Below are 12,807 nucleotides of genomic sequence, written 5' to 3'. Positions count from 1 at the left end.
TAATGCACATGTGTATTCCCTCACAGCACACACACACGCTGTTGCACAGTGAGCTCTGGTGGATAGTTGCTGTCAGTGTGATGCGGAACTCTCTCCTCCCCTCTCCTCTCTCCGGAGCTCAGCCCTGCTCACGCCACTCATCTGGCGGCTCCTGGCTCCAATCAGGACTCGGTAAAGATGCACCAAGAGGGAGGAGTGTTGAATGAGCAGCAGGAGCAGCGCTAGGACTCAGGGACCAGCTGGGAAGAGCAAATGTAAATACTGTACTGTGCTCCTCCTCAGCTTGGTCTCAATGCACTTGCAAAAAAAAAGAAAAAAAAACTATCATTTATATTGCTTATATCAACAGTTTAGCCCTATGTGACTATTTGCTATTCTCCATTTAAAATGATTTCCAGGACAAAAACATCACGTCCCTGATGCACGATCAATAACTCCCGAAGCGAGATTGTAGGACAATTGAAGGCGTTATTGGACTAGATGTTTTCCCCAGCAGCGCAGGTACAGAATGCAGCTGCTAGGGAAACACCGACTCTTATACTCCGTCTTACTGGGCGGAACCAGCAGGCAGGCTTCACCAATGATCTTACAGTATCAGGTACCTCCAACACCAATGATCTTACAGCATCAGGCACCTCCAACCTAGGTACCGTAATAGCCCTAATATCGACTACCAAAGTCCCTAATTGAGAGATTCCACTGGCCTATGGAAGATATTATTGGGTCCCTACTCATGCTGCTCTTAAACAGCTGTAGAGTGCACCACCTGCATGAGAGAAACACTTTAGGAAATTATTCTGCCACCATATGACAGCGAGGGTACATTGGAACTCACCTTGATACCCCCCTAACGGAGCCAATTTCTATTGGGCCAGGTTTTGCTGAAAAAGCAATAGTGAGATGAACAGCACTCGCCGTTATTCATGTATAGATAGTAGACATTTCTTCGCCCAAAGAGTGGTGAGCCTGTGGAATTCATTTCCACAGGAAGTAGTTGATGCTAAAACATTGAATATATTCAAGAGGCGGCTAGATATTGCACTTGGGGCGAATGGGATCAGAGTTTATGGGGAGAAAGCAGAAATAGGCTATTGAGTTGGATGATCAGCCATGATCGTGATAAATGGTGGAGCAGGCTCGAAGGGCCCAAAGGCATCCTCCTGCTCCTACCTCCTATGTATCTATGTAACAACTCTAGTTGAGGTTATGAAGTGAGGTTCAATACCAGTATCCAGAAATTACTCTCCGACTTCTGCCGCGAGATTTGAGAAAACGTTTTTCCCCCAAGAATATACTTTATTCATAACATTTTTTTTCAATTATTTTTATTCAAATTTTTATCAAAACATAATATTTTGCATAACTGTTAACAACATTTAACATAACAAAATAAATGTTAACCTTATATACAGAAAAAGGAACAATACTATGGAACATTTCCGCCCCTCACCCGAGTTGCTGCTGCTGCTGACCTTTACTGCTCTCCTAGAAAGTCGAGGAATGGCTGCCACCTCCGAGAGAACCTCGCCATGGACCCTCTCAAGGCAAACTTTATTTTCTCGAGGCTGAGAAATCCAGCCATGTCACTGACCCAAGTCTCCACACTCGGGGGCTTCGAGTCCCTCCACATTAAAAGGATCCGTCTCCGGGCTACCAGGGAGGCAAAGGCCAATACTTTGGCTTCCTGAACTCCCAGATCGTCCGGCACACCAAAGATCGCTATCTCTGGACTCGGCACCACCCGCGTGTCCAAGATCTTGGACATTGCCTTAGCAGACCCCTGCCAGAATCCCTGAAGAGCCGGGCATGCCCAGAACATATGGACATGATCTGCTGGGCTTCCCGCACACCTCGCACATTTATCCTCAACCCCAAAGAACTTGCTCATCCTGACTGCCGTCATGTGTGCCCGGTGGACCACCTTGAACTGGATTAAGCTAAGCCTGGCACATAATGAAGAGCAATTGACCCTGTTTAGGGCCCGCATCTACACCTCCCGCTGCCTGGGGAAAGCGGGCAGTATAATCAAAGATCCCTCCCACCCGGCTTACTCACTCTTCCAACTTCTTCCATCGGGCAGGAGATACAGAAGTCTGAGAACACGCACGAACAGACTCAAAAACAGCTTCTTCCCCACTGTCACCAGACTCCTAAATGACCCTCTTATGGACTGACCTCGTTAACACTACACCCTGTATGCTTCATCCGATGCCAGTGCTTATGTAGTTACATTGTATATGTTGTGTTGCCCTATTATGTATTTTCTTTTATTCCCTTTTCTTCCCATGTACTTAATGATCTGTTGAGCTGCTCGCAGAAAAATACTTTTCACTGTACCTCGGTACACGTGACAATAAACAAATCCAATCCAATCCAGCTCCCCGCCTAGCTCCTCCTCCCACTTGCCCTTAAGTTCCCCCACTGGGGCTTCCTCCGCCTCCTGAAGTTCCTGGTAGATGCCCGACACCTTCTCCTCCCCTACTCAGGTGCCAGAGACCACCCTATCTTGTATCCTGCGTGGGGGTAGCAACGGAAATGTCACCACCTGTTTTTTGAGGAAGGCGTGTACCTGAAGGTATCTGAAAGCATTTCCAGGGGGCAAACTGAATTTCTCCTCAAATGCTTTCAGGCTGGGGAAGGTCCCGTCTATGAACAGGTCCGCCATCCTTTTAATGCCTGCCCTATGCCAGCTTTGAAACCCTCCGTCTATCTTGCCCGGGGCAAATCTGTGATTGTTGCATATCGGGGTCCAAACTGAGGCTCCCTCCACCCCCCTGTGCCTTCTCCACTGACCCCAGATCTTTAATGCCGCCACCACCACTGGGCTTGAGGAGTAGCAGGCCGGCGAGAACGGCAGAGGTGCCGTTACAAGTGCCCCTAGGCTGGTACCTTTGCATGAGGCCGCCTCTAACCGCTCCCACGTCGACCCCTCCCCCAATACCCATTTCCTAATCATGGCTTTGTTAGCCGCCCAATAGTAGCTGCAAAGGTTCGGCAGCGCCATCCCCCCCCCCCCCCCCCCCCCCCCCCCCGCCCCCTCCCCGACTGCGCTCTAGGTACAGTCTCTTTACTTGCGGGGTCTTATTTGCCCATAAAAATCCCAAGATGATCTTGGTCACCCGCTTAAAGAAGGACTCAGGGATGAAGACGGGAAGACACTGGAAGACGAACAGGAATCTGGGGAGGACCATTATCTTAACGGTCTGCATCCTCCCCGCTAGAGATAGCAGGAGCATGTCCCACCTTTTGAAGTCCCCCTCCATCTGCTCTACCAGCCAGGATAAATTAAGCTTGTGGAGGGCATCCCACTTTCGAGCCACCTGTATACCTAGGTACCGAAAGCCCTTCTCTACCATATTAAGCGGAAGCTCTCTCAGTCTCTTTTCCTGCCCCTTAGCTTGGATCACGAACATCTCACTTTTCTTCTCGTTTAATTTGTACCCCGAGAAATTGCCAAAGTCCCTCAAAATCTGCATGCCCTCCCCCATCCCCTCTCGTGGGTCAGAGATGTACAGGAGCAGATCATCCACATAGAGCGAGACCCGATGCTCCTCCTCCCCCCCCCCCCCCACCTCGGACTAGCCCCTGCCAGTTCTTTGAAGCCCGCAGCGCTATGGCCAGGGGCGAATAATAACGGGGAGAGGGGGCACCCCTGCCTCGTCCCCCGGTGGAGCCTAAAGTATTCCAACCTCACCCTCTTCGTGCACACACTTGCCACGGGGGCCTGGTAGAGTAGCTGGACCCAACCTATGAACCCCATCACAGAATCCAAACCTTCTTTGCGTTTCCCACAGGTACTCCCATTCCACCCAGTCAAAGGCTTTCTCTGCGTCCATCGCCGCCAGTACTTCTGCCTCCCCTCCCTCTGAGGGCATCATAATAATGTTTAGGAGCCTCCGTACATTGGAGTTCAATTGCCTGCCCTTAACGAAGCCTGTCTGATCCTCCCCTATTACCCTAGGGACACAGTCCTCAATTCTAGCAGCCAAGATCTTGGCCAGCAGTTTGGCATCCACGTTCAAGAGCGATATTGGTCTATAGGACCCACACTGTAGCGGATCTTTCTCTCGTTTGAGGATGAGTGAAATCGAAGCCTGTGACATTGTTGGGGGGGGGGGGGGGGGGTGGGGGGGTGGGGTCCTTCTCTCTTTGGCCTCATTAAAGGCCCTTAGCAGGAGTGGGCTCAGCAGCTCCGAAAATTTCTTGTAGAATTCTACAGGATAGCCGTCCGGCCCCGAGGCCTTGCCCGACTGCATGCTCCCTAGGCCCTTAACAATCTCCTCCAGCTCCATCGGGGCCCCCAGTCCCTCCATCAGATCCTCTTCCACTTTTGGGAACCTCAATTGGTCCATGAATTGCTTCATCCCTTCCCCTTATTCATAACATTTCTAAAGGTACATTACAAAACATTTCACCTTGAAAATTGCATAAAGAACAATAAAGATCAACGTGGCTCCATATATTATGATCCACTCTTAGGTGCCTCGATACAATTATAATTGTCTTGATATTTCCGATATAGATTTCATGTCAGGCACACAGCCTGAGGGCAAAACATTCAAAACTGAAAAATTACAGGAGATTCCCATCTTGCTGACTTTGACATGGACATGCTTTGAAAGCCAGACAATGACCATGTCTAACAAGAGAAAATGTAACCATTGCCTCTTGACATTCAATGGCATTACCAATACTGAAGCCCCGACTATCAACATACTCGGGGTTACCATTGATCAGAAACTGAACTGGACTAACCATACTAATACTGTGGCTGCAAGAGCATGTCAAAGGCCAGGAATCTTGCAGTGAGTAACTCACCTCCTGACACCCCAAAGCCTGTCTACCATCTACAAGGCACAAGTCAGGAGCGTAATGGAATACTCTCCCCTTGCCTGGATGAGTGCAGGTCCAACAATACTCAAGAAGCTCAACACCGTCTAGGACAAAGCAGCCTGCTTGATGGCTAGCCCTTCCATAAACATTTACTCCCTCCACCACTGATGCACATTGGCAACAGTGCATACCATCTACAAGATGCACTGCAGGAACTCACCAGGGTTCCTTAGATAGTATCTTCCAAACCCATTTGGAAGGACAAGGGCAGCAAACACATGGAAACACTCCCGTTTGCAAGTTCCCCCTCAAAGCCACTCACCACCCTGACTTGGAAATGTACCTCATTGTCACTGAGTCAAAATCCTGGAAACCCCATCCCTAACAGCACTGCGGGTTTACCTACACCACATGGATTGATTGTGGTTCAAGAAGGCAGCTCACCCACCTTCTCAATGATATTAGGGATGGACCATAAATGTTAGCCTAGCCACCCACGGCCACATCCCATGAATGAATTTTTAAAAGTTGCTGTAGATATGAACTAAACCCACTGCAGATATTTTGGGCCAGTAATTACAGGTGTAAGTACCGTTTAAACAATGCAATAAGTATTAGTGACTGCTAAGCTCCAAAATTGAAAATGAACTAATACAACTGTGGAAGTGTATTCCTTCAAGCTGTGAATTGCTTACAGAGATTTTAAAATGGTCAAATTATTAAAAAATTATTTTTTTCTCACATTTTCTTTCAGTCACATCAATTCAATTATTTCCCTCTCATTATTTATTTTTCTATACTTGATCTGACATTGAATTCCCCATTCTAACTCACTGACCTCCTCAGTCCCTGCACTGCCTATTTCCCAACCTTAAAATCTCATTAGTCAAGGAGATACTGAGTTGGCCTGTCCCAGTTCTCCCTCAGTGAAATATTATCAGTTCACACATTCTTAGTGGGCAACATTTTTGGGGTCGAAGGCTGCATGGTCAACTTTAACCCAACTGCAGCCTCCATTGGACACCCTGTGACAACAATACCTGACCCTTTCTCGTGCCAAGTCCAATTATTTTGATCAGAATTTTTTGATATTGATTTTTCACCCCCCACCCCCCGCACACCCACAATAATAGGAAGGTGTCTTATCCAATGTTGGAATATTTAAGCTACATTAGTTACTGCTGAGAAGATAGCCAAGCCAATTGTTTCCAAGTTCTGGCTATACCATTCGAGAGACACACTTAAGGGAATTCAAAGTGGATCATCTTTCAATCGCAGAGAGCTTCCAAAAATAAGCTCGTCCTACTTCCACTTTTGATGCCTGCTGGCGTCCTGGTCCTACCCGACCACATTGACTAACTACCTGGCACACAGGAATGGGCATATGGCAGCAAGAGGTCACTGTGGAAACATTCCCTGGCAGTTAACGTCAATGCGATGGGAGTAAGGGGAAACTGCTGGGGAGGGGTTTGAAATGTTCAGGAGGGAGTGCAAGGCCTCCGGAAAGGAACCAAAGGGAGTAGTCAGGATAAAAGTGTTCCAATGCTTTGGCAAGATGCCCATAGGATCCCACAAGGCCATATTTGAAGAAGAACACGGATTTGTTCACATGAGCCTTCTCAAAATAGCTAATTATGACAGAGATATGGTGGAAGGGCAGTGGACATACAGAACTTAAACAATAGTCCTTAATGTATCTTGCTCTTCCCCTCCCCCTGCCTGGTTTCTGCCATGCAAGGGCAATTTAACTGGCAGCATAGGGTTCAATATTATTCCATTTGTTCTCCTGTGAAGGAAAGGATGAGAATGCAGTTGAAAAGAAGGTCAATTAAAATTATCAAGCTTTTTTAAAAAATCACAATACACTGAAAACCTTCAGATAACATTTCCTTGCTGCTTGGTATTGGAGCGTGAGGCGGAGGAATGTAAAATATCTATGCTTCAATGTAGCAAATGTATTTTCCATCCAGATGGAGAAAGAAGGCAACAGAGAGGAGGGATATGTCTCTCAACCATTCTGGAACTTGCATTTGTTAAAATAAAAAAGCTTGTATTTATATAGCATTCTCACTTCCTCAGAGCATCCCAAAGCACTTTGCGACCAATTAATTACTTTGGAAGTGTTGTCACTGTTGCTTCACAGGCAAACACAGCAGCAACTTGCACACAGCCATGAGAGGGGAACGCGCTGGAGGATAGAAGAAGAGGAATGAAGGACATGTCTGGGATATATTGGAGGAGGTGGCACAAGTGAAGTGGGCCAAGGACACAGAGATTCACTAACAAGGATAACAATTCTAATTCAGTATGTTAGAGGTTGTGCAAGCAGGGGAGTTAGTGGAGGGTGACAGTAATAGGCAAAATGGATTTCATGCTGGATAAACTGTTGGCAGCTGATATTTTTGAATGAATTGGAGTGCAGAATGTGGTTCACATATACGCCATCCATTAAATCTTTAACTGATATCATTTTTTTTACATTGGACTCAGAGATTGTCAAACAATTAGATTAATTGATCGAGTCTGGAGGCTGTCAGAGTCGAACATATCAGTTATTTATTTTAATCCGTGTTAAATCACAGAGGAACATCTTATGAAGGTATCCGGCATGTATCAGCTATTATTGCCAGCTGTTATTTGTAGCCTCGGGTTTTAAGATATTAGCAACAGAAAATATTTGAAATGTTGCAGATTCAAACACACACTTAACTGGGTGTGGCACTTCCATCCCCTCATTATGCAAGTAATTTTTGATTCTTGTTGAACCAGTAGATAATGTAAGCTGCTGCGGGGGAGAATCAGACAGCACAACTTCACATACGCACATTGGCTGATTTTACAACAAAGTCCATTAAACAACCACAGAGGTTAATTCTGGATGCTGTCAAACACAGGCAGCAGGGTAGAAATTCAGCTTGACTGATGGGAAAAAGCAGGCAGCATCAAATCGTTCGCCTGTTCTCCATCCTGCCCAATATTCAGTTCAATTGTGTTTGGTGATGTGCAAATAAATGGAAATTCAAGAGAGAAAGACACTTAATCAAAGCTAGCACAGCGATGGGTGCAATTTGCACCTAGATTGCTAATTGTGCCCAAAAACTCTACCCTGATGCTTTTTAAAGTGCTTTATATTCATTTTAGACAACAGGGGCGTCATTCTCCGACCCCCCGCCGGGTCGGAGAATCGCCGGGGGTTGACGTGAATCCCGCCCCCGCCGGTTGCCGAAGTCTCCGGCACCGGAGATTCAGCGGGGGCGGGAATCGTGCCGCGCCGGTTGGCGGGCCCCCCCCCCCCGCTCGATTCTCCGGCCTGGATGGGCCGAAGTCCTGCCGATAAATTGCCTGTCCCGCCGGCGTAAATTAAAGCACCTATTTACCGGTGGGACAAGGCGGCGTGGGCGGGCTCCGGGGTCCTGGGGGCGGCGCGGGGCGATCTGACCCCGGGGGGTGCCCCCACGGTGGCCTGGCCCGCAATCGGGGCCCACCGATCCGCGGGCGGGCCTGTGCCGTGGAGGCACTCTTTCCCTTCCGCCTCAGCCACGGTCTCCACCATGGCAGAGGCGGAAGAGACTCCCTCCACTGCGCATGCGCGGGAATGCCGTCAGCGCCCGCTGACGCTCCCGCGCATGCGCCGCCCCGACATGTCATTTCCGCGCCAGCTGGCGGGGCAACAAAGGCCGTTTCCGCCAGCTGGCGGGCCGGAAATTCCTCCGGCGTCGGCCTAGCCCCTCAATGTTGGGGCTCAGCCCCCAAAGATGCGGAGCATTCCGCACCTTTGGGATGGCGCGATGCCCGTCTGATTGGTGTCGTTTTGGGTGCCAGTCGGCGGAAATTGCGCCGTTTGGGGAGAATTTCGCCCCTGATGTACAAATAGAGCACATCAAAGCTATCCTGTGGGATAATGGCTATCCTGATTAAATCAATTTATGCTGCGTGTCATACAAACTCAAATGGGCTGAAGGCCACCACGTTCGGACCTGGGTCACGATTCTCTGACCCCCCACCAGGTCGGAGAATCGCCGGGGGCTGGCGTGAATCCCGCCCCCGCCGTGTCCCGAATTCTCCGCCACCGGAGGTTCGGCGGGGGCGGGAATCACGCCGCGCCGGTCGGAGGAAATCGCGCCAGTCGGCGGGCCCACCCCCGGCGATTCTCCGGTCCGCGATGGGCCGAAGTCTCGCCACTGTCAACCCACGCAGGCCGGCGTGGATTGAACCACCTTTCGAACGACGGGACAAGGTGGCGCGGGTGAGCTCCGGGGTCCTGTGGGGGGCACGCGGGGCGATCTGGCCCCGGTGGCCTGGCCCGCTTTCAGGGCCCACCGATCCGCGGGAGGGCCTGTGCCGACGGGGACACTCTTTTCCTTCCGCCTTCACCATGGTCTTCACTATGGTGGAGGCGGACGACACCCCCTCCACTTCGCATGCGCGGGGATGACGTGAGCAGCCGCTGACGCTCCCGCGCATGTGTCGCACGCAAAGTAATTTCCGCGCCAGCTGGCGGGACGCCAAAGGCCTTTCCCGCCAGCCGGCGGGGCGGAAATCACTCCAGTGCGGGCCTAGCCCCTCAAGGTGAGGGCTCGGCCCCTCAAGATGCGGAGAATTCCGCACCTTTGGGGGGGACGCGATGCCGGACTGATTCGCACCGTTTTTGGCGCCGGTCGGCGGACATCGCGCTGATTGCGGAGAATCCCGCCCATTAAAAGTGCCTGGTCCATCACAAGTTCCCAGGGAAGGCAAAGTAGCTCAAAAATTTGAACAGCAGGATTTAGATTTCCGGTGGTGGCTATGAGAGAGTAAGTTGCACATTTGGTGGCTCCCGCTCTGGCCGGACCTTTGGACCTTTTTCCCCGACTTTTTCGTGGTTTCGAGTTTTGGCTTTGAAGGTGCAGACAATTAGGCTCTGGATCCACTCAGTGATTCATGGAACGGAGAACCCCCCGCGGTTGCGGCGATGACCAGCTAAGCCGCACGTTTCGGCGGCTCCAGCTCCAACGGACCTTCGGGCTCTTTTAAGAGCCCCAACGGGAAATTTTCGTGCGACGAAACCCGGTGTGGGGTGAGTGAATGGGGAGTCCCCCCCCAACGAAAGAGGAAAATATCGGCGGCGGCGGTTGTAGCGCGAGGAATCCTCGACGATAGGGACAGAAAGGGAGAAGACACAAGATGGCGGCGGAGAAAGCTCAGGCGATATGGGGGCCCGAGCAAGATGAATTCTTGAGACGGTGTGTGGAGCTACTAAAGAGGGAGGTGCTGACCCCGATGCTACAGGCAATTGAGGGGCTCAAGGAGGCACAAAGGACCCAGGAGACAGAGCTCCGCGTGGTGGAGCAGAAGGTGACGGATAATGAGGACGAGATCCTGGGCCTGGCGGTCAAAACACAGACACACGAGGCGCTCCATAAAAGGTGTATTGAAAGGATTGAGGCCCTAGAAAACAGAGCGCGAAGGAAGAACCTTCGGATACTGGGTCTCCCTGAGGGAGTGGAAGGAGCGGATTGTGGAGCTTATGTAAGCACGATGCTAAGCTCGTTGATGGGAGCTGAGGCCCCTGCGGGCCCCTTGGAGGTGGAGGGGGCACATCGGATCCCGGCGAGAAGACCAAAAGCGGGAGAACCACCTAGGGCGACAATCGTGCGATTTCACCGCCTTAAAGATAGAGAAGAGGTCCTGAGATGGGCTAAAAAAGTACGGAGTAGCAGATGGGAGAATGCAGTGGTACGGGTGTACCAGGATTGGAGTGCGGAGGTGGCGAGAAGGAGGGCGAGTTTTAACCGAGCCAAGGAGGTGTTACACAAAAAGAAGGTGAAGTTCGGGATGCTGCAGCCGGCACGACTATGGGTCACGTACCAGGAGAGACATCACTATTTCGATACGGCGGAAGAAGCATGGACCTTTATTAAAGAGGAGAAATTGGATCGGAACTGAGGGACTGATTCTGTAGGGAATGTTATTGTCGATGTAAATAGAGAAGTAAATTGAGAGGGGGGGAGATACTAAGAAATGTGGGCGCCGGTGAGGGGGGAAAGAAGGGACATAGGTGGAGAATGAGGAATGGGAGTGGGAGGGGAAAGGGAGCTGCGCGACAAGAGGCGGGTCAGATAAATGGATGTTCCCACGCCAGAAAGATAATGGCGGGAAGACAGGCGCAAGGCGGATGGGAGTTCCCCACACGGGGGGGTCAAGGAATGAGCAGGAGTAGCCCGGGTCAGTTGAAGTCAGCTGACTTGCGGAAGTAATATGGGGGGAGCAATCACGCGAGAAGGGGATCTAGCGGGGGGGGGGGGATAACTGGGTTGCTGGAAATCAAAGAGGAAATGGCTAAAGAGTGGGTGGACGGGGATGGAATGCGACGCCTGGGGAGCGAGTGGGAGCGCGGAGGCGGGATACGGGACTGGCCTAGAGAAGGTGATGGCTAGTCGACACGGGAAGGGGGCAGGTAGCCCCCTAGTGAGGCTGATCACGTGGAATGTGAGAGGCCTGAATGGACCGATTAAAAGGGCCCGAGTGCTCGCGCACTTGAAAGGACTATGCCCCAGGAGACGCACCTGAAGGTGGCGGACCAAGTTAGGTTAAGGAAAGGATGGGTGGGACAGGCGTTCCACTCAGGACTAGATGCAAAGAATAGAGGGGTGGCCATATTGGTGGGGAAACGGGTAGCATTTGAAGCAAAGAGCATCGTAGCAGATAGCGGAGGTAGATATGTAATGGTGAGTGGCAGGCTGGAGGGAATGGAGGTCGTGTTGGTTAATGTATATGCCCCGAATTGGGACGATGCGGGATTTATGAGACGGATGTTGGGTCGTATACCGGACCTGGAGGTAGGAAACTTGATATTGGGAGGGGACTTCAACACTGTGCTGGACCCAGGGTTAGATAGATCCAGATTGAAGACCGGAAGAAGGCCGGCAGCGGCCAAGGTGCTCAAGGGGTTTATGGACCAAATGGGGGGAATGGATCCATGGAGATTTCTTAGACCGAGGGCCAGGGAGTTCTCCTTCTTCTCCCATGTCCATAAAGTGTACTCCCGGATAGATTTTTTTGTTCTGGGAAGGTCATTGATCTCAAGGGTGGAAGAAGCTGAGTATTCAGCCATAGCGGTTTCGGACCATGCCCCACACTGGGTGGACCTGGAACTAGGAGAGGAAAGGGAGCAGCGAGCACTCTGGCGATTAGATGTGGGATTGATGGCGGACGAGGGAGTGTGTGGAAGAGTGCGGGGATGTATTGAGAGGTACCTGGAGGCCAATGACGACGGGGAGGTCCGAGTGGGAGTGGTATGGGAAGCACTAAAAGCGGTGGTCAGAGGAGAGCTGATCTCCATTAGGGCCCACAAAGGGAAAACAGAGGCCAAGGGAAGGGAAAGATTACTGGGGGAGATTTTAAGGGTGGACAGGGAATTTGCGGAGACCCCGGAGGAGGGACTGTACAGGGAGAGGAGACGATTCCAGACGGAGTTCGACCTTTTGACCACCAGAAGGGCTGAGGTGCTGTGGAGGAAGGCACAGGGGAGGAGATATGAATATGGGGAAAAGGCTAGTCGCCTGCTGGCCCATCAGTTGCGAAAGAGGACAGCGGCGAGGGAGATAGGGGGAATTAGAGACGAAAAGGGTGCGGAGAGCAGGGAAGATAAACGAGGTGTTCAAGACCTTTTATGAGGGACTGTATAGGTCCCAACCCCCGGAGGGAGAGGAGGGGATGCGGCAGTTCCTGGAACGATTGAGGTTCCCGAGGGTGGAGGAGCAGGAGGTGGAAGGCCTGGGGGCACCGATTGGGGTGGACGAAGTTATTAAGGCGCTGGGGAATATGCAAGCAGGGAAGGCTCCGGGACCAGACGGGTTCCCGGTGGAATTTTATAGAAAATACGTGGACTTGTTGGCCCCGCTGCTGGTGAGGACGTTTAATGAGGCCTGGGAAGGAGAGACTTTACCCCAGACAATGTCGGAGGCGACGATATCGCTAATTCTGAAGCGGGAT

At 51.2% G+C, this 12,807-nt stretch overlaps 1 protein-coding gene across 1 annotated transcript in view; it reads right to left on the bottom strand.

The window, feature by feature from the left end:
• elovl5 (ELOVL fatty acid elongase 5) overlaps positions 1–12,807 on the bottom strand; it is a 200,200-nt gene that overhangs the window by 161,592 nt on the left and 25,801 nt on the right. The window lies entirely within an intron of this gene.

Source organism: Scyliorhinus torazame, chromosome 4 (genome assembly GCF_047496885.1).
Source record: "Scyliorhinus torazame isolate Kashiwa2021f chromosome 4, sScyTor2.1, whole genome shotgun sequence".
NCBI lineage: Eukaryota > Metazoa > Chordata > Chondrichthyes > Carcharhiniformes > Scyliorhinidae > Scyliorhinus > Scyliorhinus torazame.
The sequence above is the reverse complement of the archived record's forward strand: the minus strand, read 5'-3'. Positions and strand labels throughout refer to the sequence as shown.